Below are 26,782 nucleotides of genomic sequence, written 5' to 3' on the forward strand. Positions count from 1 at the left end.
AAACTGCGTGCGTGTGTGTTGGGGGTGGTGAATATTAGGCAGCCAAAAAGAAGAGCAGTTACAGGTATCCTCTGCTTTTTGGAAGTTTGGGTTATGTCACTTTGCCCTTAGAAAGTACCTCCATGAGTACCTGTTTCCGCTAAGGGAAAGAAACCGGAAGAAGATGTTCACTTTTACGACAAAAGGTGAAAAGCGTAAATAGCGTTCAGCGTTGGTTTTGCAGCAGCCGTTAGACGGGTAGCCAGACCCAACAGCGGCAGCTCCGTTGGGAGCCGCCAGAGCTTTGACCTGTGTCTGGTGAGTATCTGTGCTTTATTTCAATTTATTTTGTGCCTCCATTAGCAAGATGTCTCCTAAGGTATCAGAAAGCCCGAGAGAGGTTATTTCTTGGGTTTGGCAGTGCCCAAAAATGTTTCCGTATAAATCAAAAATGTTTCCGCCTTGGGTTTATGCTGTTTCGGTTTAACAAAGGTTTCACAGGAGCACTCCACCCTTTGGTAGCGGAGAAAACCAACCTGTTTATTGTTAGGGTCCATGATCAAAGGAAGGAGACTGACACAAAGCGAAAATCAAACAAAGCTTTATTTCGCGCCAAGCATCGAAAATCAAACTGACTGGTAGGGGCCATCTCTTATGAAGAGACGATGACGATGCCCCCGACAAGGTCACTCCCAAGAAGGCCGCTCTGGACGAGGGGCCGCTCCCAGGATGAGGCCGCTCCCCGGTTGGAGCCGCTCCCAAGAAGAGGCCACTCTGGACGAGGCCGCTCCCAGGACGAGGCTGCTGCTGAGGAGGTCACTCCCTGGACAGGGTCGCTTCCTGGAATGATGCCGCTCTGGGGAGGCCGCTCGCAGCAGCGCTGCGGCCTGGGGCGGCGAGGCCGCTCGTGGTGGGGCCGAGGCTCGGTGGTGGTGAGGCCGCTCGCTATGGCAAGGCTGCTGGCGGCGAGGCTGTGTACTGTGGCGCCGCTGCCTGACTACGATGACCAGGACGACCACGACGACCACGACGCTCCCGACGACCATGGTGACCATGATGCTCTGACTCTCCCAAAGGCTACCCTAACGGCTATCCCACTGGCTAGTCTAACTGCTATTCTAACTCCTCCTACTACTCCAATGGCTATTCTAAACTCCTACTACTCCCCGGCCCCAGCCTCACAGACTAACCTTTATATAGGTGGTTGAGCCCAGCCCACACACAGGTGGCCAATGAGACTTCAACTCACCACAGTAAATATATGCGTGCCCCACTGATTGGATGTCTCCATCCGGCCTGCCCCGTCCCTATATCCGGGGTTTGCAAGTAAGTTCCTCTGGGAGGGGAGGGGTCAATCTAAGTTCACAACCAAATGGCTCCCTCTGGCTAACCAGGCCCCTACATTTATGATTTGGTTTGGCTGGCGGAGAGTCCCATTTTCCGCCTGTTGTCTTGATGTAACATCAAAGAGACCGCCTCCGTTCTTAACAAAGCCCGTGTTTTGGGGGGATCAATTATGGGATACTAATAACTAAGTAACATCTCCTATACACGTCGATGCTGTTATTCACCTGAAGCCTTGAGTGCCAGAAATGGGGCATTTCCGTAGGCCTAGAGGGCTGTTACACAGTTGTTTTTCTCTGGATTGTGGTTCAGCTCCCAGCAGTGTATTTCTAAATTCCTGAATAATCTAAAATTTTTTTTTAAATTTTTAATTAAAAAGTTTTAATTTAATACATTTAATAAATTTTTTAATTTAATAAATTAAATACATTTTAATTGAAAATTTAAAATTATTATTATTATTTTTTAAAGATTTTATTTATTTATTTCACAGAGAGAGATCACAAGTAGGCAGAGAGGCAGGCAGAGAGAGAGATAGAGGAGGAAGCAGGTTCTCCGCTGAGCAGAGAGCCCGATGCGGGACTCGATCCCAGGATCCTGGGATCATGACCTGAGCCGAAGGCAGGTCACTGAGCCACCCAGGTGCCCCTAAAATTATTATTTTTAATAAAAATATTAAAAGAATTATTATCCATGCCCAGGGTGGAGCCCAATGCAGGGCCTCAACTCATGACCTTGAGATCAAGACCTGATCTGAGATCAAGAGTTGGCCCTTAACTGACGAAGCCACCCAGGCATCCCCTAAATTCCTGAATTGTTTTTATCTGATTGGCTATTACGTGGTTCTGCTGCCTAGAAATTATATTCACACTTTGCTGATGAAGATTTATGCTATCTCTAGGTGACACTCTTCTTTCTGATGAGAAGGACTAGGGTGACAGATACTTTAACAACTTCCAAGCTTTGTGCAGGATTTTGATTATTCAAGAGGTTGTACCAAGGGCTTGTGTCAAGTTGGATATAACCGTGAGCAGGTCTTATAGATCCCACTTCCTTGATATCTTGAATCCATGCATTGTACCTTCATTGCTAATACCTTGCTTCAAGCCACCACTATCTGTCACAAAGATTACCACCTCCGGATTGACACAGGGCCTTCAGGGTTGGGTCTGGTCAATCCATTCATGATATAGCAGATTGATCTTTGTAAGGTGACAGTCTGATTATACCAGCTCCCTTGCTCTGACAGCTCCCTATTGCTCTTGGTTAAAGTCCAAATGCCTTCACTGGCCTGCAGAGCCTGCCTGAGCTGGCAGGTTGACTCCTCTCTTAGTGCTCCCTGCTGATGCCCTTTCCTTCTGAAACTCTGGGACTCAGGTCTTCTGCAGATCTTATTCCTTTGGTCTGAACATCTATTTCCTTCTTCTTCACCAATTCTTACTTATCCTTAACTCTTAGCTCACCACTGGTAATAGTCATTTTAATAGCTCACCTATACAGACCACTTACTTACATGCCAGATGTCATGCTGCCTGCTTCACAGGGAGTATCTCATTTGATCTTTTCAGCCATCCTAGCAAGTAGGTGCTACTGTTACCATTAGCAGCCCTATTTGACAGATCAGATGGTTGGGGGTCAGAGAAGATAAATGCCTTGCCAGGATACACAGCTCATAAAAGGTAGAGCCAGGATTTGAACCTGGGAAAGTAGATGCAGAGTCTTCCCTGTGCTTCCCTGTCCTCCTTGTGCTATCTGGCTTTTTAAGCATTTGCTCCAGGCAGCCCTTGCCTGCCCTGACTTTCTTAGGTGCCTCTTCTCAGGGCTTGCATGGCGCAAAACCTTCTCTAGCACAGTCTTTATCAGCCTGTACTATAATGACCTGTTTGTTTTTCTTTTCTTCTGGAGAGTAAGACCCATGAGTTAAATTAAAATTAAACTGGTTTAAATTTAAATTTGGTTAAATTTAAATTCTGTTACTTCTGTTACTTCTGTTAGGTAGGCAGAGGTCTTGTCACACAGTAGGTACTCAATAAATGCTGGTTGACTGGATGATTAAAAAATGAGGTGTTGGTATTTAGGTCTTGAAAAGTTACAAATGCCTCCCCACCCTACCTTGTTCCTCAGATTATTCTCCACTGCCATTGATCTTAGAAGTATTTCTCTTACTGCATTAGCTTTTTAAAATTTTATTTAAAGATTTTATTTATTTATGGGGCACCTGGGTGGCTCAGTGGGTTAAAGCCTCTGCCTTCGGCTCAGGTCATGATCCCAGGGTCCTGGGATCGAGCCCCGCATCAGGCTCTCTGCTCAGCGGGGAGCCTGCTTCCCTCTCTCTCTGTCTGCCTCTCTGCCTACTTGTGATCTCTGTCTGTCAAATAAATAAAAAAATTAAAAAAAAATAGATTTTATTTATTTATTTGAGAGAGCTAGTGAGAGAGAGAGAGAGAGAGAGAGGGAGCATGAGCTGGGGGGAGAGGGGCAGAGGGAGAAGCAGGCCCTCTGTGAGCAGAGAGCCTTATGTGGGGCTCCATCGCAGGACCCTGGGATCAGGACCTGAGCGGAAGGCAGAGGCTTAACCAGCTGAGCCACTCAGGTGCCCTGCATTAGCGATTAATATCCCCTCTTCTAGGTCTTTGAGAGATTTTCTCCGTGAAAAGCTTTCTCCTTTCTCCCTGCTTCTAATTCATGTTCTTCCTACTTCAGATGCCATTAGGGCATGAAACTTCTTTGACTTACTCATGTAGCTTCTCTTACCCAATTTCCTTTCAGTTGGGGACTTAGATGACTGGCCTTGGGTATGACTGAGACCCATGTTGTCCCCCATATCTGTCTTCCCTTCATCATTACAGAGATGGGCATATTGGCAATGATTACATGACTGCCTTTCCCAATCTTCTTGTAGCTGGGAAGGAGACTTTTGATGGAAGTTTTGACCAGTGGTACCAGTTTTGTGAGTGAATTCAAGAAGTGTCCTTACAGGAAGCACACAGATCTCTTTTCTTACTTTTCCTCCATTCTGTTGTCAGAGGTCTAAGCTGGAGCACTAGCAAGCATCTTGGACCATGAGAACAAGAGCTATACTCCGGAGATGGTGGTAAGTTGAGCTGGGAGGAGCCTGAGTCCCAGACAGCTTCACATGGCTTCCATAGCATCCCTAGACTGTCTACTCTTGACTTCTTTTATATCGCCAAGCAATGCACTCTTATTTGTAACTTCTCTGTTCTATGCAGGCAAACCCAATCCTGCCTCATAGGCTGGTCTGTGGGGGTCTCCACATGCTGAGCAGTTATAAAAAGGTGGATGATGTCTCTAAGTGGCAGCTCTTAGAGGGAAGGTTGGGTTTTTCAAAAGTATTTGAGACTTTGACTTCTGGCTGTGACTCTACCATGAACTGTCTACATACCCTTCACCTCACCTTTTTGGACCTCGTTCTCCCCTTGGGGATGGTTGGTTGGTGGATGAAGTTGGTCGGTGACCTTCAAAATGTCTGTGGTGACAAAGGCCATGTCTTTAAGACCAGAACTTCTAAAGACAGAGACCTGGACCAATGCAAATTGATTTGGAAAGAAAATTTCTCACATTCTTTTCCCTCTGAGACCTCCTGTGCCTTATTCCTTGTTCTTGCTTAGATATGATGTCTGTGTCCTAACTTCAGACGGGTGGGATTTGGGCTGGAGCAAAGGTTAGTGCTGCCTATCAGTGATCGCTCAGACTCTGTTGTTCAGTCTTCAGGGGCCTCTCAGATCTGAGTCTGCTGTTGCTCTCCTGGCCTACCTGGGATTCTGTGTCTGTCAAGTCCAGTAAAAATGTTTCCTTTCTAAAATCCTCTTTCTTTAATAAGCTCTGGACAAAGGCAAAGCTGATATGGCCTCCTGGTCCCGTGTTCCCATGTGCCTCCCTCTACACATAATCATTGTGTGAGCTGTTTGCTCTTCAGATTTTCCTGACCTTTGTTTGCTCATTTAGACGGACTTCATAGGAGTAAAGTGTGTGTGTGTGCGCGCACGCATGCACGCACGCCACAAATTTTGAGCATTTGGAAGACACAGGGAGAAGAGTGAAGAGAGAGGGCAGGTGGTGAGTATTCTGAGGTTAAAGTCTAAAAATAGATAAATAAATAAGATCTCGTTGGCCCTGGTCCAGAACCTTTCTGGAGATGGTCCTGAGGCTCACACTCTATTTCAGGTGTCTTTGCATTAGGAACTACTCCATTCTTCTGTACCTGGGCCATCCCTGGACGGCAATAGTTCTCCCTCTTCCTATGCTCTATCAGTGTCCCCATGGCAGACATTGGTGATCGCTGCCACCTTTTCGTCTGAACTGGATAGTGTCTCCCAAGTTGGTTTCAATGTGGTTTTCTCTTCAGCGTCTACTGGTGCATTCAGGTTGGCCTCAGTCTGGACTGATTGGCTCTGGTTTCTCTGGTGGAGTATGTCCCCTCTGGGGCAGGGACCTGCACCTGGTGTTGTCCTGAGTGGCCAGCTGCTGAGCACACAAGGTGAGCTGGTGGACCCTGCAGATGCACTTGAAAGATATTCCTCATGTGCACCAGCCTTGTTCTTTATGGCTCAGCTCCTTTCTGGATGCCTTCCCATAGTCCAGCAAAGGAAGCCATGGGATTGGGGTTGGATAAATTAGTTTGAAGATCAGGTGAGTATGAGTGATTTGAAAAATGTAACATTCTGGTGGTGGAAGGAGCCCAGGATCCAGAGAAGAGTTGGGTTCAAAGTCCAGACAGAGTCATTTTCCTTGGTTAAATACATGAAGCTATCCATTTAAAAAAGTTTTCCTTAATAATAAAGTAGGGATGATAATAGTGACTAGTTCCCAAACCGTTAATGTGTAAGCACATTAGAGAAGGAACATTGGCTTTGTACCTGGAGGTCCTGGGTTTAAACTCTGCTTCTCTTCTTCCAGGCAAATAAATCTTAGGAAAATCATCTATTTCTCTGAGTTTCCTTTTTCTATTTAATCATACTATTAATTTTATTTCAGAGTAGGTTATAAGGAGGAAACAGATGAATGTGCTATGATAATTATGCCTTTATTGTTATCACTAAGAATGGCAGTAATGAATTTCTTCAAAGTCTCTGTTACAACTCTTCATACATGACTCTTTCCCATTTGCAGGCATGAAATGAGTCAGTTTTCCTGAAGTACAGCAGCACAGGTAAGAGTAAGCTGTATCGTTTGTGGCAGTTTCCTGGGTGTTTTGGATGTCCTATTATTGCAACAAGGGAATCACAGTAGCAGGAGACGACACTTTGCCTGATGAGCCAATGGGCCCACACAGCAACAGTGCTAGCTCCACTCTGACTTGTCCCCACTAAACAGTGAGTACAGGGCCACTTCTACAGCATAGACCAAGCATAGACACATGGTAGAATACCATGTGAATGACACCCCCTAAAATGGTGCAGTGTACAGCTTGTACAACTGTATGTGGTGGCTCTGGCACCTGTTTGTCTATCCAGAGACCTTCAGATTTTCTCCGTCTGAAGTGGTGTCTGGGCAAAAGGTCTGAATTGTTTTTATGGGGTTTTTGTGGTGCTGGAGGGCTATATTAGAATGTTTTCCTCACCTGGGTCACTGGGGGACTCCAGGACAAAGGCAGCATGTAGAGAAAAGAACTGGGAAGGCAGGTAAAATTTAGCAACCAGCAGGTGAACCCAGGTGTTTCTTAGATGAAGGGGCCTGAAGCAGCTATCAAAGTTGGAGGGAAAACAAACAAGCTGAGAATATGGAAGAACAAGTTCAAGTAGATAGAGTGCACAGTGAGGGTCGAATCAAGCCCCTGGAGCAGACAGTGTTGGTCTAAGATTTGCTTTAATGCTCAGGTTGAGGTACAATGGCCAGTGAACCTGCCAAGCTCAAGGGCCAAGAATTCATTTTGGCTCTTTGTAACAGAAACCATCAAGCAGTAGTTTATTTTAGAGATTTTATCTTCTCTTATTAAAGAAGACGAAAGATAGGATGATGGGGCTGGTTTGGTGTCCTGATAGGATCTTCCAGGAGTGAGAAAGCCTCTTCCTACCTTTCTGCTCAAAGGCTCCCATCTCAAGGCCACCTCAAGGTTCAAGATGGGTATTGGAGTGCCGGCTGTTACAGCAGTGTCCCAAGTCCTACTAGGACAGAGGATGGCAGGAAGGACAAAAGGGTTCACCTGCTGAGTCAGCTCCTATTAATCAATCCTGCTTGAAGACCCCATATTTCTGCTGACTGTCTTGGGCCACAGTTAGTCTCATGGCCACATAGAGCTGAAAATGAGGTCAGGAAATTTAGAATAGTAGCTGGGTATGTTTCTGCCCCCAATAAAATTGGGACATTGTTCTAATGAGGAAGGGGAAAACAGTTATTATGGACAAGGGATAGCTGTTTCACAGGGACCCTTTGCATATCTCTTTCTAAGACTATTTGTGTTAGAATTGCCCTTCTTAAAACACCGCTAGCAGGGACAGGTGATTGTGCTGGGCAAATACCTAACTGCTCAGAAATGCCAACTGGGTTATTGAATTAGCACATTTGTTAAACCATTACACTGATTGAAGGGCAGGGGAAAATATGAGCTCCTTTTTTTTAAGATTTGGGTAGTTGGGGCCAGAGCAAACATTCCCGGTACATGGGTCTGGCTTGCAGAAAGGCCAGCTGTTCCAAAAACTCAGCATGGGTCAGAACTTGATCTTTCCTTTGTTGCTGCTTCATATGACAGTTCTTCATTAGTACATTGTGTAAGGTGGCTACTGGTGCCATAAGAAAGAGGTTTGTGACTCATGAAATTACTTCTTGGCAAAAAACGTATTATGCTAAAGTAATGAGGCAATGGCATTTTTTTCCCCCCACCTATGTCCAAGGTATTAACTTGCCAGTGATTGCTCAAGGAAACTTGGCCTTGACGTGGCATACCAGCATATATCGAATATTGCAAAATTTTAGGCTCACCCAATAAACAGAAAAGCCAGACCATATGTGTTAGGTAGACCTTTAGAAGTTAGCTGGGTTGATTTATGCTTTGAAGTGTCAGTCACTATAGTAAAACAATTATTAAGCATATACTGTGTTATAAATGCTTGGAGGGAAGCGAGCAGCTACAAAGATAAATGATACTTGGTTTTTGCTTTCAGAGATCTACTGCTTAGCGTAGGAGATAGGATATGATGGCACAATTAGATGAGGTAGAATGTGAGGAGGGCTCTCACAGAGAAGCAGTAGGAAGCGGAGCAGGGCGAGCTGGACTCAGATTGGGTCCGTCAGGGAGGCTCCAAGGGCAGTTGCGGATAAGAGGTGGAGAGGGGGCCTTGAAGGACGGGGAAGTTTTGGACCCATGGAGGCAGGGGTTGGGAGGATGGAGGAGCGTTCACTATGAAGGGAGTTGCAGCAGGAAGTTTCTGGAGAGAAGAAAGCCTGGGGCATCTTCAGATGCTGTGGAGGAATCAGCCTTCTGCACATGTAAATATGTACTCTGGCAAAAAGGGTCCCACATGCACATAAGCTTGGGGAGATGCTAGGGTTTTAATTAAATATTAGCATATTGAAGGCCCTGAGAAGGTCGTTTTTAAAAAAGGCAAATTTCTATTTAATTTTGTTAAGTAAATGACTTTATATGTACAGAAAAGACTTTTTTTTTTTTTCTTTTTAACTCAGATGTAGTGTGTTGGAAATGTAGTTTAGCAGCGTTTCCAGGGAAAAGTGGGTTTGCTGGACATTTAGCTGGTCTCCTCTGGCAAACATCCGACTTAGACTGACATATTGGACCCATTGCACGATAGGCTTCAAAGGCCAGAGTACTTTTTCACTACTATTCTACTGCTCATCCACAAAGCAAGTAAAAAAGCAATGTTCTTCAAAGCTTTTTTGCTCCTTTATGTCCTAAAAGTATTTTGAAGAATTATGTACACCTTTACACATTTCTTAACTTGCAAGATTTTTTTTTTCACAAATTTAAATAATTGCAGAGGACAAAATATTTAATGCATTATAAATATTGAGCATATTATAAATATTGAATATAAAATAATGCATCAGCCTTTTAAAGTAATTCAGTGGCATAGACACCATAGTCATCTGATGCCCACTGTCATCTAATTAAAGAAATGAACGCACATATGAACAGGCTTTTACTTAATAAGCAGGAAACTCTATATCCCATCTCTCTGCCTTAAAAATCACATTTCGGGGGCGCCTGGGTGGCTCAGTGGGTTAAGCCGCTGCCTTCGGCTCAGGTCGTGATCTCAGGGTCCAGGGATCGAGTCCCACATCGGGCTCTCTGCTCAGCAGGGAGCCTGCTTCCTCCTCTCTCTCTGCCTGCCTCTCTGCCTGCTTGTGATCTCTCTGTCAAATAAATAAATAAAATCTTTAAAAAAAAATCACATTTCGATTCTTCTTCCATCACAATAAGAATTTTCTCTTATTGTAACATATTTTCATGTTTGGAGGTCTTTTATTGATCAACCTATGACACTTCTCTGCAACAAAAATATGTTTAAACATTGAAACAAAAGTTATTTCCTGGGACTCCAAGGCTCTAGGTTTCAAAACAAATTTCTTTTGGATTGAGTTATCATTATAATTAGTAAGAGTTCACAATTGATCAAAGAAACATATGAGCATATGCTGTATGTTTTAATAAATATTAGCTGTAAGAGTAAATTATTATTGGAAATGCTTCTCTTAATGACAAATGTGGGGCAGAAGTTAGATTTCCCTATTCATGGAAGTTCTGCAAATGTCAGAATGTTGCATTATCTCTTGTTCAGACTTTGGATTTGTTGCATCCTTTGTATGGCTACAAATTAATGCCTTTTTTTCCCCCACTAGAGGGGTGAAGAATGGGGAGGGAGCCTGGGAAGGAATTGGCATACTGCTTCAAAGTCCTTTCTCATACAGTTCAATTTTATAAAGGATTATTCATTCATTTGAACATTGCAGATCTGCAACTTGCCTCCTCTAAAACTAGTTTATTTGTGCCCATGTCTGCCTTGTGAGGTCATCCTGTGACCATAGCTCAGTTTGAAGACCACTGGTAATTGGAAAAGACAAATGACCTTCCTATCAGGATACCTCGTTTTGCTCATAACTGGCTATATTCCCCTAAATCAGTTACTTAGCCACAAGGGAGTCAGCCTCCTCCTGGTTCAGAAGACACCGAGGTGCTTCCGGCACCCCTGTTCTGATTTCCAGGCATCCTTCTGGGGTGGAAGTGATTGTCTAACTGAAGCTGCTTGTGTTACTAAAGATATCCATCAAACCTGTTTTCCAGGCAATTAGATTCTGTGGTAGTCTCATCTCAACATATCAAACAGATTTATGAAGTTAATCTTTGACCTTTGCAACGACTAGAAAGGAACATAGATGAAGGGGAACAGAGCTTTTGGGCATTTTCTTTTTGTTGTTGCTTTTTTTTGGGCTTGATTAGATATCTGGTTTCCGCAGTTTGCATGACTAATTTGGGCTTCAGTGACTCTCTTATAGCCTTAGCATGTAAAGATGGAAAAATTCCCCTGACATTTTCAGGAAACATTTATTACAGACTATTTTATATGTCTGGTCAGAATGGGCTAACTGATTTTTCACAAGAACAGAATTTGGCAGAAAGCCTGGCCTCCTTTAGTCGCTCTCTTGCCAAAAATCACTCTGGAGCTAACCTGGAGGCCTTGTGATGTCCCATAGGAGACCAGACTGAGAAGGGGCTTGGGTGGGAGTAACTGTTTCACCTACAATGGGAAACAACATCTGTGCAGAGATAGAGGACTTCTTCCCACCTGTGTTTCTGGGGAATGTAGGGTAAATCTCAATGGCTTTATCTTCCTGGAGAGGGAATATTGGCACATTACCTATGGGAGGTTGGGAAAGGTACAGAGAACAGAGAAGCTGGGCGGGCCACAGTGCATCCTCATAACTAGTAAGAACAACAACATAGGAAGATGGTCACCTGCCCTTTTTCAAATCTCCAGATCCCATGGTTCACCTGGCTGAGCCTCTGGAATCACCTCTCCCCCTCTGGGATGGCCACTTTGATCTCCATCTGAAGATTCAGCTCCATTCTGGCTCTCAGGTCAAATGCTGAGGAGAGGCAGGAGGTCCTTAAGCCACAGGAAGGGTTTAAACAGTCTGTGTCAGGATCGGATTTCAGTTTCAGATTTACTGCTCTGGCTGCAGCTGTGTGGAGGGTGTTCAGGTTACACTGTGGTGATAAAGTTGTCATCCTGCCGGAGAAACCCGATGAGTTTCACATGTGTGTTGCCTGTTTTCTACGGTGAACACTGACCGTACCTCCGGCTTGCGCCAGAAGGCTGTTATCACCTTTACTGGAGATGAGCCTGAGTTGCTGAAAAATGGATATTTTTTTTAAAGAAGGTCTCCACTAAGCCAGCTTCATGGGCCTTGAGCTCTGGACCCAGACAGTCCAGGATCTGATTTCCTTCCCTTCCGCTTCCTGTGCGACCTTGGGCAAGTTACTGCATTTCTCTCAGCTTATTCCTTATTTGTCAAATGGGAAGGGTGATTGTGTCTACTGCACAGGATTATCATGATGATTATGTCCCTGGCCTGTATAAATATTATGCTGTCTATTTTCTTTGCTGAACCAGTGCTGAGGAAAGAGGGGAGAACCATGGTTAGAAGGAAAGACTGGGAAGGGTGAGCACATAGGAGGAATGGGAGCAGGAGGGTATGATGTCTCTGAGTTGGATGGGCAGAGATGCTGCAGTTTTGCTTAAGATGAGTGCAGGTTCTGTCTCAATTCTAGCACAGACATCCTAACTGATGGCTCATAGGCTGGTTGGTAGTGGTCTAAACACATTTTTTTTTGGTCCAAAGGATTAGCTGGATCTGAGTAATAGCTGGTCCCTTGAGTTAGGTATATTAGTCAGTGTTCTACAGAGGAACAAAACCAACAAGATGTGTGTGTGTTTATTTTAAGGAATTGGTGATTGTGGTGACTTGGCAAGTCTAAAATGTACAGGGTAGACCAGCATGCTGGAGACCCAGATAAGAGTTGGGGTCTGAGTCCAAAGGGCGTCTGTCTGCTGGCAGTGTCCCTTCTTGCTAGAGGGAGGTCAATCTTTGTTCAACTGATGCTCTCAAATGACTGAGCCACCCTCCCAAAAAATAAGCCCACCCACTTAAATGTAGGTCTTCTCCAAAAAACACCCACCTTTACAAGAACATCTTGAATAATGTCTAACCAAATATCTGGGCACGATAGCCTGGCCAAGTTGACACATAAATTCAGTTATCATAGTGGATGTGTGCTTCCAGTTGCCTTGATTGTCTGATACCTACCTGACCCATGCCGTTTATTCCCTCTTCTTCCTGACTCAGAGATGTTTGAGTCTGGATTCTTCCTCCAGCATCACTCTTCATGATTAGGTATAAGACTTCATTATCAGGCACTACGTGACAGTTTGATTTGTTGGAATCAAATGACTTTCTGGGCATATATGTCCATTCTTCCTTTCCTGGCCTCAAGTCTGTCCTCTGTTATGATGAACTGGCTAGAGGCGAATGTGAGGCACATCGGGGTCTTAGACTTGGATGGATGAACAGGAACTCATAGGAAGTCAGGTGGGAAGCCTGTTGGGACTGTAATAGCATGGCCTGCAGGAAAAACCTGACTTGGTAGGTGGGTGCTGGGGAACGTTAACTGTCAGGAACAGCTGCCCCACAATGTCCAGTGGATGCAGTAAGTTCTCGTGTGTTTGTCCAGGTGTGTGCTTGGACAGGGACGTCCGATTTCCAGGAGGTTGGCAATACTCTGGGACTCTGGGCAGCATGGCCCGGGAGCTTGAGCAGGGTAGAGACAATGTGAGCTATGCTGGTATGGAATTTCATTTTGAAAGCTCAAGGCCAAGGAAGGGTTGAACAGAGAGTGGACCTGAGTCTAGGAAATGGCCAGAGCATACTACAGGGGCTGCAGTTAAGCTTCTGTGGTCTAGGTGCCGTGTTGTGAACCCAGGATTATGCCATCACCACTGAATCAACTATAGGCAGCAAGATTCATCTTTGACATTGCCTGGTGTTGCTGGGGGCTGTTGCTCAGATCTAGATAAGAGAATGAGGGTTTGAGCAAACTGTGAGAGACATGGCTCTCATTTTGATGTGACATGCAGGCAACAGGGCAACAAGTCTGTGTGTGTGTGTGTGTGTGTGGTAAAGTGTGTCAGGGATAGTGGTGCCCCTCAGTCATGTCCTTGGGTGAGGCCAGAGAATGGAGGGGCATATGCTGAGGGGGCCAAGGTCAACTTCTCCATGAGATGGCGCTCATAGCTTGTCTTTCTGTGCGCCTCTCTGCCTTTTTCTTTTTTCTTTTTTTTGGCTTTGATCAAAAAATACATACTGTAAATTGTATCCTCTTTTAGAATTCATGGAAATATGACTTGTCTTTCCTAATCTAAAAAGCAGATTTCATGTACTTTCAAGATTCCCAGAGGAATATGTGTATTTCTGACTGTTAACTTCTTTTTTTTCTTCTGGGCTGTGGTGGCAAAGAGAGGAGGACGCATGTTATAATCTCCTTACTCAAACACCACAGGATCTCTCCCCCACCCACCCCAAAAAGCTTACAGATCCATCCACTGTTCTGTTACGAGGTACTTTGAGGTAAGAAGAAGAGGGTATAATTGGTTGAAGGAGGAAGAAGTTAATTCTACTTGGAAGCTGCTTGAGGGAAGACTGAGACATCAGGGGGTCCCAAAGAAAGGATAATATTTATGGTGGAACATACTTTTTTTGAAGTCTGAAGTAGGAGCATCGCAAACAACCCAGGTTGTCCAGTGATAACAGTGTCCAAGGCAGACCTTATCCTAAGAGCTGACTGAAAGAACTCCTTTGATGAGGGGCGCCTGGGCGGCTCAGTGGGTTAAGCCTCTGCCTTCGGCTCAGGTCATGATCCCAGCGTCCTGGGATCGAGCCCCGCATTGGGCTCTCTGCTGAGCGGGGAGCCTGTTTCCTCCTCTCTCTCTCTCTCACTGCTTCTCTGCCTGCTTGTGATTTCTCTCTCTGTGTGTCAAATAAATAAAATCTTAAAAAAAAAAAACAAAACTCCTTTGATGAGTCTGAACTGACATGGACCAAGGGACAGAACTTTACAGAACACAGGAAGTGCCCCACTTGCTGCTGGAGAGAGAAGGGATCAGGTAAATATTAAAGCCAAGCTCAGGCAATTAGAAGGAAATAGTCTCTTTTGAAGTTATTTCACGCAAAAGTTAGCAAGAGGTGAAGTAAAAACGCACAGCTTGGGAACAAATAAATGATAGCACTTTTGTGTCATCCCTTATGGTTTAGAAAGCAGGGTCACAATGTAGGAATTTCTGCTATTTCTGTGTAGTGGATGAGGAAGCAGAGGCTTGAGAAAATCAAATGAATTTCTTAAGATCACATAAGTAGTAAGTGGCCAGATCGTATTGAAGAATGGGTTCTGAAACACTGTGTGATCTGTTTTCGCATCTTGTGAAACTAATCTTTCATCAGTAAACATTTATTGAGCAACTACTGTGCACATCTTGGGTAATGTAAGGGCCTGTTTAGCCAGAGCGATTTTATCTTGGTTGAATAGCCATTTTGTTGTTGATGCAGTAGAACTTAAACTGACCCTGCACCCCCCCGTCCCCAGGGGAACTTATTTAAAAACAAGTCTGGGAAACCAGTAAAATGTGGTCGACCAGTCCCTGATAACAGAGCCCAAATACAAGGGCGGGTCAGGTCAGGTGGAGGTAACAGAGCCCGAATGCAGGGATGAGTGGGGCCAGGTGGAGACATCCAATCAGTGGAGCGCACATACTGTCTCCCTAGCTACCAAGGAGTGTGGGCCCTGCCTTTTGGGCACCAATTCTGACCAAGGTGATAGGCTAGTTCAAATAGCTACTATGGAGTGAATTGTTATTCAATTGGCCACTCATGTGTGACCTAGCATGACTGTGCAGCTTTCTTTGTGTATTGCAATCTCATTGGCCACCTGTGTGTGGCCAGGCTCAACCATATGGCCTTTGCTCTATAAAAGTTAGTCTGGGGGCGCCTGGGTGGCTCAGTGGGTTAAGCCGCTGCCTTCGGCTCAGGTCATGATCCCAGGTCCTGGGTTCGAGCCCCACATCGGGCTTTCTGCTCGGCAGGGAGCCTGCTTCCTCCTCTCTCTCTGCCTGCCTCTCTGCCTACTTGTGATTTCTCTCTGTCAAATAAATAAATAAAGTCTTAAAAAAAAAAAAAGTTAGTCTGGGAGGCTGGGGGTCTCCCTCTCTGTAAGAGGCGGCCCCAAACAGTCGGTTTGATTCTCGATGCTTGGCGCGAAATAAAGCTTTGCTTGACCTTTGCTTTGTATCAGTCTGGCTCCTTTGATTACGGACCCATCAGGTATCAGATAGTTTCTGATACAGTTTCTTTCACCTGGGAGCTTACAGTCTAGTGACTGGCTCTGAACTGGGGTGATTTTGGGGGGATATTTGGCAAGGTTTGGAGATATTTTTGGTGGTCATGACTGGTGTTTGGTGAGTAGAGGCCAGGGATGCTGTTGTGTACCCTTCAGCGCGTGGGGCAAAGAGCTGCCAGGCCTAAACCGTCAGTAGTGCTGACGTGAACAAACCCTGTTCCAGGGCAGTATTCATTCATTTTATCACTTACTCTACAAACTTTAATGGGCCAGACACTATTCTAAGCATGGAGAGTATGATGGGGAAGAAGATAGAAAGAGCTGCTGTTCTCATGTCATTTATATTTGGGTATGGAGTGAAGGGTAAAGGGGAAGGAAAGCTGGAAATTAATAAGGAAATGAGTCAGTAACAAGAAAAATATCAGGTGGTATTGCATGCCGTATGGAAAGTTCAGATGCTTTGGTACCATTATGTGTGACTTGAGGGTTGCATTAGAATGGCTCATCACAGAAAGCCTTTCTAAAGAAGTCATATTAGTAACTGAATTTGAATGACAAGAAGCCATCTGAGGAAAGTGTGTGTCAGGCCAAGGGAACAGCAGGTACAAAGGCCCTGAGATGGAAATGAAGTTGGGATGTTCTTTTGAGGAACAGAAGGAAGGCTAGGGTGTTTGGAGTATGGCGGGAGAAGGAGGTGACACTGGGGAGGGTGGCAGAGGCTGCATCCTATCAGGGCTTTGTTAGCCAAGATAAAGAATTTGGATTCCCTTCTAGAGCCTTCCATGTGGCTGTTCTCATGAGGAAAAACGAACAGGGTTATGAAGAAAAGGAAATAGAGTCTTGGAGATAAAGTGACTGAGAGAAACAACATTCAGTTTGATGGCCAGAGAAGGCTTCTGTGAGACCTGGATGTTGAGAAGGAGATAGCTGTGAGAAGGTCTGGGGAACTTGGGGCTTGGGATTATGGGCCAAATTGTATGTCTCCCTGCCCCATGCCCCCCCCCCCCCCCAACTGCCATTCATATGTTGAAGCCCTATCCTCTGGCTCCTCAGAATGTGACTGTATTTGGAGGCAGGGTCTTCAAAAAGGTGATTAAGTTAACACAAAGCTAGTAAAGCGAGCCCTAAGCCAATCTGACCGGTGTCCTTATAAGAAACGGAGACTTGGATACCCAAAGAGATACCACAGGTGCGTGCTTACAAAGGGAAGACCACGTGTAGACACAGCAAGGCGGCCATCTGCAAGCTGAGGAGAGAGCCCTCAGAAGAAACCAACCATACCGACACCTTGATCTTTGAGCCTTCAGAACTTGTCAGAAAAATCAAGTTCTGTTGTTGAAGCTACCCGGTCTGTGCATTTGTTATGGCAGCCCTCATAGACTAATACACCTGGAGTCTGATTTTCTTATCTATTGCATAAAGGGTGCTTGTGGATCTTTCAGTTAAGGTTTTTCCAGTTCTAAGAGCCTTTGATTCTAAGAGATACATGAGCTCCTCCTCCAGGCTGCCTACACTCTGTGTAAGCCTTAGCTACATGTCCCTTAATCAGAGAATGACAGAATACTTCTGGGGGAAAAAGAGGAGCTCTAGGGAGAAATTTGGAATTAGAGATAGATTTCCCATCAATTTCAAAGAGCTCTCAGGCTGGGAGGATTCACAGTCACTCTTCTCCCACAGAGGGGATTCAAAAGCCCAGATGAGGGTCTATGGGATCACAGTGGCATGAATGTCTCCCTTGGGAACAGGCAGAATTCAGTGCCAGAGTTTCCAGAAAGGAGATGGAACTTAAGGAATTTTCTCCTTGGAAAGAGTTCACTAGAGACTAGGGCCCCCTGGAGAACTTGGACCTCCCTCGGTGCTGGCCCACCACATGATTCTAGGCACTTCAGGTGCCTGCCTTCTGGGCAAAGGAGACTCTTCGGCTCATTTTGTCCTTTTTGTCCTTTATCTTGTCTCTGAGAAGGAAGGTTTGAGAATCTGACTCACTTTAGGACTCAGGAACAGCATGGGCGAAGCATCTGCTGCTTTCACGGGCTGCCCTGCTTGCTGGAACAAATCGGACCCAGTAAGCAGCTCCACTGTTTCCAAAGCAAGAGCCCTTGAAGAATAGTGGTTCCTGTTTGAGCAATTACTTTTGTTTCTAACTTTTCTGTTACAAATTGATATACATCAGAACATATTGAAGGGGCAGACTGTGCCTTGCTGCCCAGCCTTTCATAGTTAACCATCTGTTCAAATATTATGAATTCAGCAAATATTTACTAAGCAATCCACATTGCTTACAATTTTTGGAGGGTATGGGAGTGGGGAGGAGATGTAGGCACTAAATCAGCTTTTGACTTGTGTGTGTGTGTGTATGTAGTATTTGAACAAAGTGGCCAACAGGGAGTAGTTGCTTGTTAAAAGGGTGCTAACTGGATGGGTGAATGAATGAACGACGGAACAAATGAATGGACTGGACATTTTACACTTCAGATACTGTTTTTTTCTCTGCCTCCAGGTAGTGACTTTCTCTGCTCCCCAGAATGTAGGGTGCCAGATAGCGGGGGTTTTGTTTCTAGTGTTCATTGCTATATCCCCAGCTCCCAGAGACCCCTGAGGACATTACTGCAGTAATCCAGGTTAGAGATGATCATTCTGGGCAAGCAGAGGACACAGAGAGATATTTAAGAGGCAGAAAAGACCACACATGGTAACTGATCCATTGTGGGGGTCAAGAGAAGAAAGTCTAGTGTATCTCTAAGGGTTCTGAATCTCTGTGGGTAGGGTGGCAATGACAAAGACAACAAGGAGGTAGGGAAGACCACTGGTCAGCTACAAGGACATAGATAGTTGGAGTTCATGAGGGAAATCACTCATATTAATTTGGCATTGTTAGCATAAGGTGCCAATTGAAGCCTGAGAAAGAGGAGCAGAAGCCTAAACATAGAACCTTGGAAATAGTGATATCTGAATGAGGTGGGAGACTGGACATCAGGAGACAATCTGAGAATGGGAGGAAAATGAAAGAGTGATACCTCCTAAAATCAGATTGTGTTATCTCACCATGCTGTAGGCAGCCTGGGTCCCACAGAAGAGAAGCCTTGAGTCATTCACATGTATACCTAGTATGTAGTAGGTGCCCAGGAAAATGGTGTTGAATTGGTAAATGATTTTTTGGACATACTCCTAGAAGGCATTGCTAGGAGAAGATCAGGCATTTGTTTTATGTATTCCTTCTGAGTTGCAGGTCACTAATGGAGTTAGAACACCTTGGGTAGCATGATACAGAAAGGTTAGTCCTTCAGATCTGAATGAAAAAAAGGGGAGATATTGAGAATCCAAGAATGTCTGTTAATTTGACCAAGGCATTCCAGTAGGTCAGCAGGCTCTGGGATTTGGCAACAATTGTGCATTTGGAGACTCAAAGAATTTACCAATCCCCTGAGACCCATTTTTGCAGACTGTGAGAATTTTAGCTCATCTTGTCTGATGCATTTGGCCATAAGTGGCTTGAAGAAGCTGACGTCAATAGACAACGTTTAAGTATTATTTTTGTCATCTCGCCATACAGTTTAAACTAATATTTATTGACCTCCACCATGTTCCAGATGCCTGTGCCAGGCATTTCAAATAAAAATCTCTCATAATGCCAAATACCCATTTTACAGATAAGAAAACCAAGGCTGAGGGTGATCCAATAAGCTTGAGGTCATGTAACTCATAGTGCATTTGGAATTTAACCTCTGATTTTCTGACTCTGTGTTCAATTTTTTGTTTGTTTTCTGGCCTGTAAAATAGAAATAATAATGTCTGCCTTGATCAGCTTGCAGAGTTTCAGGGAGGATTATATGAGATTGTGTCAACAAGGGTTCTTATTTAGGTAGCATTAAAATCAGTGATACTTCGCTGGGGTTTGTTTTTAATGCCTTCACCTGAAGTCTTGAGACACATGGAGCTTTCTGGCATCCTAGGATGCTGGTGGGGAAGTGTATTTGGTGGGGCACATGGGACTGCCCAACCTTACCTCTCACGTTCCATCCTGGAGGAATGCGTCTCACCTGCCAAGATGCAGGCCATGTGCTGCCCAGTGTCCTCACTGCTAAAAATCTGATGGAAATAATGCCTCCCATTCAGTGAATGCCCACAGGCCTGCTGCTTTCCCCATATAATTTAAAAAGATTAATTTGTATAATTATTAATGAGTACTTGATAAAGATATATTTCCATTTTTTAATTACAGCTTTCAGAATGTGACCCCCATCTTATTTAAAATCCTGCAGTAAGAGAATTAAATCCATGATTAGAAAGCAAACCAAAGAATCCTCCCGAGAATTTAGAGCAGAGGTCAGCAAACTACAGCCCATGGGCCTGATCTGATGTGCCACTTGTTTTGGTAAATAAAGTTTTATTGGATCACAGTAAAAAAAAAAAAAAAATCCTGCAGTAAAATAGGTTTTATTTTCTTTTTATCAGAGAAGACAGGTTTGGAAACTTGCCCAAGGCAACACAGGTGATGAGGGACAAGTCAGCTCTTGAATCCAAGTGTATCTGAGTCTAAAGAGCAGGATCACCATATCTGGTTATGATTCTTTTTTCTAAAGATTTATGGAGATGGTTCTGGGTAATTCCTTTCCCCTGATGTATTATCATGACTTAGGAGCTTTCAAAGAAATCAGTGTCCTTCCTTAGGTGAAAACTCTGTGGTTTGCCAATTGTTTTGTATATATTACATTTACTTCTTAATTTAATTTAGTTTTTTTAAAAATATTTATTTGTTTGAGAGAGAGAGTGTGTGTGTGTGTGTGTACATGTGGGCATGGCGGGGAGAGGGGCAAAAGGAGAGAATCTTCAAGCAGACTCCCTGCTGAGCAAGGAGCCAGATACGGAGCTCCTTTCATAACCTGTGAGATCATGGCCCATGAGATCACAACCTGAGCAGAAACCAAGAGTCAGAGGCTCAACTGAGTCACCCATGTGCCCCTGTTTTACATACATTTTATATACATTTTAAAACACAGTTACAGCTGGTGTGGCTCAGGAGCTAAATTTAATTCTGTATGTGTTGTCTATTTGTGCTTAAATTTGAACATGGGTTGAACAAAAGCATTTCATGATAGGAAATTAAATCGATGGCAGGTCATTGCATCTCTCTCTTCCTTTGCTTTGAGCTCCATGAGTTAGACATTTAAACCTGGAAAAGGCAGATGGACCTTGGGTAGAATAGCCCAGGACATAGGCCAGGGGCTGGCAAACTGTGGCCCATAGCCTGCTGCCTGTTCTTTCATCATCCTTAAGAGCTAAAGTTGATTTTACATTTTCCAATGACTGGAAAAAATTATGGATATTTGTTTGTTAGTTATGTACCTATCCCCATAAGATCTTGGTTTTGCTTGTGGGCCCATAAAACCTAAAATATTCACTGTCTCCTTACAGAAAAGACTGCTAACTCTTGACATAGACCTTTACCTCTCTGAGGTGAAGAAGGACGCAGTGTCTCCTTTATTTTGTAATATTTTATATTCTTTCTCTTTCGGTTCAATATTACAGACATTCCTGAGCAGAGCTTTGTGTGGAAGCTATGGGAAAATGGAAGTAGATCAGACCAGTCACTCACTGGGGCCTCGGACTCCATGGCTTTGCCTTTTTCAGAGGAAGAGTGTTTTGTTCTGGAAGGAAAAGAAAATATTTCAGGGGCAACTGTTCTGCAGTGAGCAGACCAGACTCATTTGTGAGTACCTGGCTTGTAATCACAGGCCCACCATGAGCCTTGCCTGAGCTGCCATTATTGCACAAATGTCTGAAGAAAGTTTCGATTTTGTCGGGAAAAGAAAGACTTCCTATTTTTTACCAGGCAGAGAAATTAATGGGGGAAAGAGTTCTGCTTTCTACTTCAAGAATGAAAGGGAGCTGTTTGAACATGCTTCAGGCAAAAATCGGCACTAACTGGGAGCTTGGCTGATAGCTGGGCTTTGTGGCTTCCCACTCTATTAAAGCATTCCAGCCAACTCCTCCTGGCAGTCTGTCTTCTTCTGAAGGTTTAGATGTTTGACGCTGGTCAGTGGGATGAGAGCTCAAAGGGAATATGCCCAGAGCATGAGCTCCTTCAGATCTCTGCTTCCAGCCCCAGTCAGGCGGCAAGAGCCTGATGGCGAGCCAGGAGAGCAACGCCTGGCCTCCTCCAGTAGGTGGGCTGGCAGGGAGACCCCAGTGCTTTGTGCTGTTGGTATCCACAGACCCCACAGACTTTTTCCTTGTTGAGATACAAAGTTGAACTTTTTCAGAGCAATTTGGAAAATCAAGTGCATCCAGGCCCTTGCCTTTCTCTCCTTTGTTGGTTCCAGGTCTTCCTCCCATGGGTCCCCGCTCTTGTCTCCGGGCTGCCTTCCAGTGGCTACCTTCCCCGTCCCGCCTTGCCTTTTCTGCCTCAGTGGTCCTCTGTGTCCCTCTTCTGCCACTGCACCAGGCTCCTGGCATTTAGCCCCATCTGTTGAATTACCTGAAAGGCAATCTGGGGATGCTGGGGGTTCTTTGTTTCCCTTTACTTCCCAGGTATGAAATTTACAAGACAACACATTTGTCTCCACAAATGCCCTCTTAATACAGCTAGGAATAAACAGCTTCAATTTGGGTGTCCTGGGCTTCTCCAAACTGAGGATATAAAAACCAAGTCACAATAATGGCAGGGACAACCCTTCCTTCTGGCTCTGACTCGCTTGGTCAAGTGGAGCCTCCAGGCGCAAAAGCTTTGCGTTTGTGAGATTATGTCCCCAGCCCAGGCCTCTGAGGCTAAGTTTCTTTGCCACTAAAGCCACTGCTGAGTCAGCCTGAAGCTGCACAGCCCACCAAGCCTGCTGGGCCATAGCCGGAGTACAGAAGCCTCGTGTCCCCAGCAGAGTGAGGACACTCTTCTCTACTCTTGGGCCATTCACCATCACTTCTGCCTCAAGGTCGGGCAGCCACATGTTGGACCCAGGTTGTGTGCCTTACTGTCTTGCTAGAGATGTTGAATCCCTTTCCAGGGAGTTTCTCTGTCCCTCTCAAAATAGACTCAGAGCTACCTCCTGGCAACCCACCCTCCAGGCATATCCAGAGTAGTTCCATTAGAACCCCTGCTCCACACCCAGCTCCTGTCTTCTTACTTGCTATGAGAAATGGACTGCCAGACCGACCCTTGCAGGTTCCTGGTGTGATGATCCACAGTCAGGAAGCTCAATTCATTTTCCTGACACAGTGCCTCACAAGGCACATTTCCATGATAACCACTGTGTCCGCAAGACCAGTTATCAGTCAGGGTTCTCTCAAGCAAGAAAACCAATAAGATACATAGAGAAAGATTTATTATCAGGACTTTGCTCATGTGATTATAGAGGCTGATAGTCCAAAAATCTGCAGCGTGGACCAGCTGGTAGCCCAGAGGTATCATCCAGGCAGGGCTCTGGGCATCAGGACTGCAGGAGTGAATAAGGGTTTAGTCCTTGACCTTGAGGCAATTCCAGTCTGGTGTAGGCAATTATATTATCCTTTAGGATTTACAAAGGGCATTCACAGAGAGGACCTCATTTGAGTTTTACATTGATTCTCTTCACTTGGTGTCATTTTGATGTTCATTTTAGAGATCAGGCAGTGGAGGCCTGAACAGAGTAAGTGATAATCCTCATATTAGACAGCTAATGGATAGCAGAGCAGGGACTCGAATGCTGCTTCTTAAAATTTGGGAACCCACGCGCTTGGGTCACACATATGGTAATGAGTTAAGAAAAAAAGCAAACACAGTTTAGGATTTGATCTCTTATTAAGTTGTCCAGTGACTATACACGACATTGTAATTTTTCTTGTAGCTCTCTCTTACTCTCTAGACTATCAGCAGGGACTGGGTCTTATTAATTTTTAAGTCCTCAGAGATAAGCAGAATGCCCAGTACATAGTAGGTGCTCAGGAAACAGTTGTTGAATAAAGGGTTTCTGAGGGTCCTTTGTGAGCCGATCATTCTGAATTTAATTATGAGCGGGAAACCAGTCCAGCAGGGAGGTTTGGGAGTCCAGGTGGAAGCTGTCAGATGAGAGGCAGTGCTGGGGATGAGGTGAGGAACAGGCTGGAGGGTCGGGGTGGGGGTTGCCCACGGTGAGCTTTGATATTCAATAATCTGGGCTTTGATTTCCATGCCTGAGGTTCAATTGCTGCTTTTGTGTATGGATTCATCAGAAGGAGGGAAGGCTTTTTCAAGGGGGGTTTTAAATGAAATCTATATGGTGGGGATAGAAGTCAAGTCCACGGTTCCGGCTCCCTTCCCTGGACAACTTTCAGAGGAGATTCAGGCAGAAGTCGGGGTCGTCAAAGCAGAAACATGCCTGTGATTACTAGTGCCAGTCGGCAAGCTGGAAGGATATGTGCTGGCAAGCGCTGGGAGCCGGGGTGGGGGGATTTCTTTCCTTTGATTTCCTTCCAGATCTTGTCAAGGTCTTCTGTGGCCAGGAGCCTAGTGACAGCGGGACTGTGGGGGTGGGGTGGGGAAGAAAATGTACTCAGTCTCCTACTAGAAAAGCTTTTGTGACTGTTGAAAATGTGGGAGAACTGTCAAAATGACATGACAGACCTAGCTACGTAAATAGGGAAAACTGAGCCATTGCTTCTACTGTTCTGTGACAGCATAAAGTTGTAGACTGTCTTCAGCAGAGAAAATGAAAAGAAAGAAAATTCATGAACATCCTGTTATGGAGACAGATGCCGCATATTCAAGAAATCGGAGTTGCGTCTCCCCATCCCTCCCCTCTGTGCCTACCCTCACCACCTTAGCCACTCATGCCAATGACCACAGGATTTAAAGAGGGACGTTGTTGCCTTATTATGTCATATATATTATTATAGTTTCCGCTCTGAGCATTTGTGACAGCTCAAGTATGTTCTGTGGACCCATAACATTGATGCTGGTAAGACGGTTGCCCGTCACATTTGGTCACTAGGCAGTTAATTTATCATCGCCCATAAATCCAAGGCAGATCTTTTTGGGGATCTTAATTTATTCAGTGTCACCACAGTGATCAAATACAGAGGATAATGGCAGGAACATTTGAGGGAGATTCAAGTCATACATGTGTTATTAATTAGACGTGTGACTTTGAACAATAAATACATCATGCTGGACATTTATTTCTCCATATTGGGGTGGATTGATGAGGCAAGACTGAAGGCAAGCAGACCAGTTAGGAGTCCTTATCACAGTCTCCAGCAGTTAAGGGCAATATTCAGGCTGGTGGCAAGGCAAGCCTGGGTTTGAACTCTGGCTCAGCTGTCTGCAAGCTCTGCGGCCTTGCTAAGTTAGGTAAGCTCTCTGAGGCTAAGGTTCTTGATCTCTGCAATAGGAATGACAGTCATCACCCTAACCCACTGGGCACACAGGGCTTCCACCAGCAAAGGATAAGGTGCTGAGTGTAGAATGCCAAGGGCGTGGGCATCGATGGTATCTGCTGACTAGCAGGGCAGCCCTCGGGCTTTCAAATTGCCCACAGAACACCAAGCTCAAGAGCTTCTTACCACAGGCCATTTCACAATAGCTTATGATTAATAATTAATAATTATGTGTTAGACTCTTCTGTTAAAAAAAAAAAGAATGGGAGGCAACACTTTTTAGGGTGGTCTCTGAGTTTCCAACTGAACAACAGATCAAACGCAGGTCTTCTGCCGAAGTGCTCTCTCTTCTTCCCAAGCCACCAGTTTCCTGGGTACAGGGTTATCGTGGAGGTTCTAGGTGAAGTCTAGTTCAGTGGGAGATGGGAAGGGGCTAGACTGGAGAACTGGTTGGATTTGTGTGGTGAAAGGCTTCAGTTCAGACTTGTGATTGTCCTTCCAAATGAGCTAATATGGGCGGGCACACTGACAAGAATGGAACAAGAAGGCCTCCTGTCAATGTGCCACCTTGCTTTGGCAATCCTTCACTTTTTGATATCCTGGGATCTTAAAAATATGGCGATATTTGGGGCCTCCTTGGATTTCCAGTAGGGTCTGGGCTTAGATTTGGATGCCTATGGAGCTTCCAGGTGTCGTTCATCTAGCTCAGACCTACACAGCTGATGGGGCCTGGCCCCTTGGGAGGCAAATCTGTGCCTAATCCCTAAGGCTGTGGATTTTAAATGAAATTGCCCATCACCCTTGCTTGGCTAGGCCTTGAGATGAACCACTAATTATCCAGTGGGACCAGAGAGAAGACTGGGGGATGGGGAGAGAGGGGGTTCCTCCTTAGAGCCACAGAGCCATATGGGGAGGAGCCTTACCGAAGTAGCCAGCTGGGCCCTGCTGACAAGAGCGGTGGTGGCAGCTGGAGGAGGGAGGTGATCTCTAGCCTGTAGCTGTGCCATTTGTTGGGACCAGTGTACTTCTTATGACCCAAATCCTGGAAGTGTTGCAGGCAGGCAAGCTGATTAATTATTTCCCTGGGGTCTCTCTAACAGAGGATAGAAATGATGCTTGGTGGGCGTGAAAGAAAGGCCAAATCTTTCAACTAGTAGGGAATTTGTTTCCTGCCTAACTGCAGCCACATGCGAAGGTATAGAAAACATATGTGCCTCTGATAAAAGATTACATTTAAAGACTAGAAAGAAACTAGCACAACCATGTCCTGTTTCTCATCAAACACTAAACTTCTGCGTTTCCAAATGCTCTGTGTTACTAGAGGGTGTTTAGAAGCATTCCAACAGGGCTGGGCTCCATTCCCATCAGCACCTTTGGTGTGTTTCTATTACCCACTGTCGCTATTCAGTGAAATCAGTCATTTATTGTGGCGGTTCCCAAGCCTGGTAGCCTCTGTGGTCCATTGAATCAGAATCCACAGGAGTAGTCACTGGGAACTGGAATTTTTCATTAGTCCTCTGACTGATTCTTATGTAGCAAGGCCTTGAACCTCTCTGTGAAATGAGAGATGGAAAGCTACAAGTTTGGAGAGAACGAATAAGAGACTCTGCTGAGTTTCTGGTAGCACAGTGTCACATGAATTTTATGTATATATCTCTCCATCTATTTATATGTGTGTGTGTGTGTGTGTGTATATATACATATACACACACACACACACACACATATATAATACATATATATATGAATTTTCCCTTACATACAAGTAATGAA

The 26,782-nt window shown here is 44.9% G+C and overlaps 1 long non-coding RNA gene across 1 annotated transcript in view; it reads left to right on the forward strand.

The window, feature by feature from the left end:
* Positions 1-236: 236 nt before the first annotated feature.
* Positions 237-26,782, forward strand: part of LOC125098494 (uncharacterized) — a 610,756-nt gene continuing 584,210 nt past the window's right edge. The window contains exons 1-2 of the long non-coding RNA XR_007126846.1: positions 237-297; positions 6,454-6,656. This is a non-coding gene — a long non-coding RNA (uncharacterized LOC125098494). The remainder of the gene's footprint in view (positions 298-6,453; positions 6,657-26,782) is intronic.

Source organism: Lutra lutra, chromosome 4 (assembly GCF_902655055.1).
Source record: "Lutra lutra chromosome 4, mLutLut1.2, whole genome shotgun sequence".
In the NCBI taxonomy this organism is placed as follows: domain Eukaryota; kingdom Metazoa; phylum Chordata; class Mammalia; order Carnivora; family Mustelidae; genus Lutra; species Lutra lutra.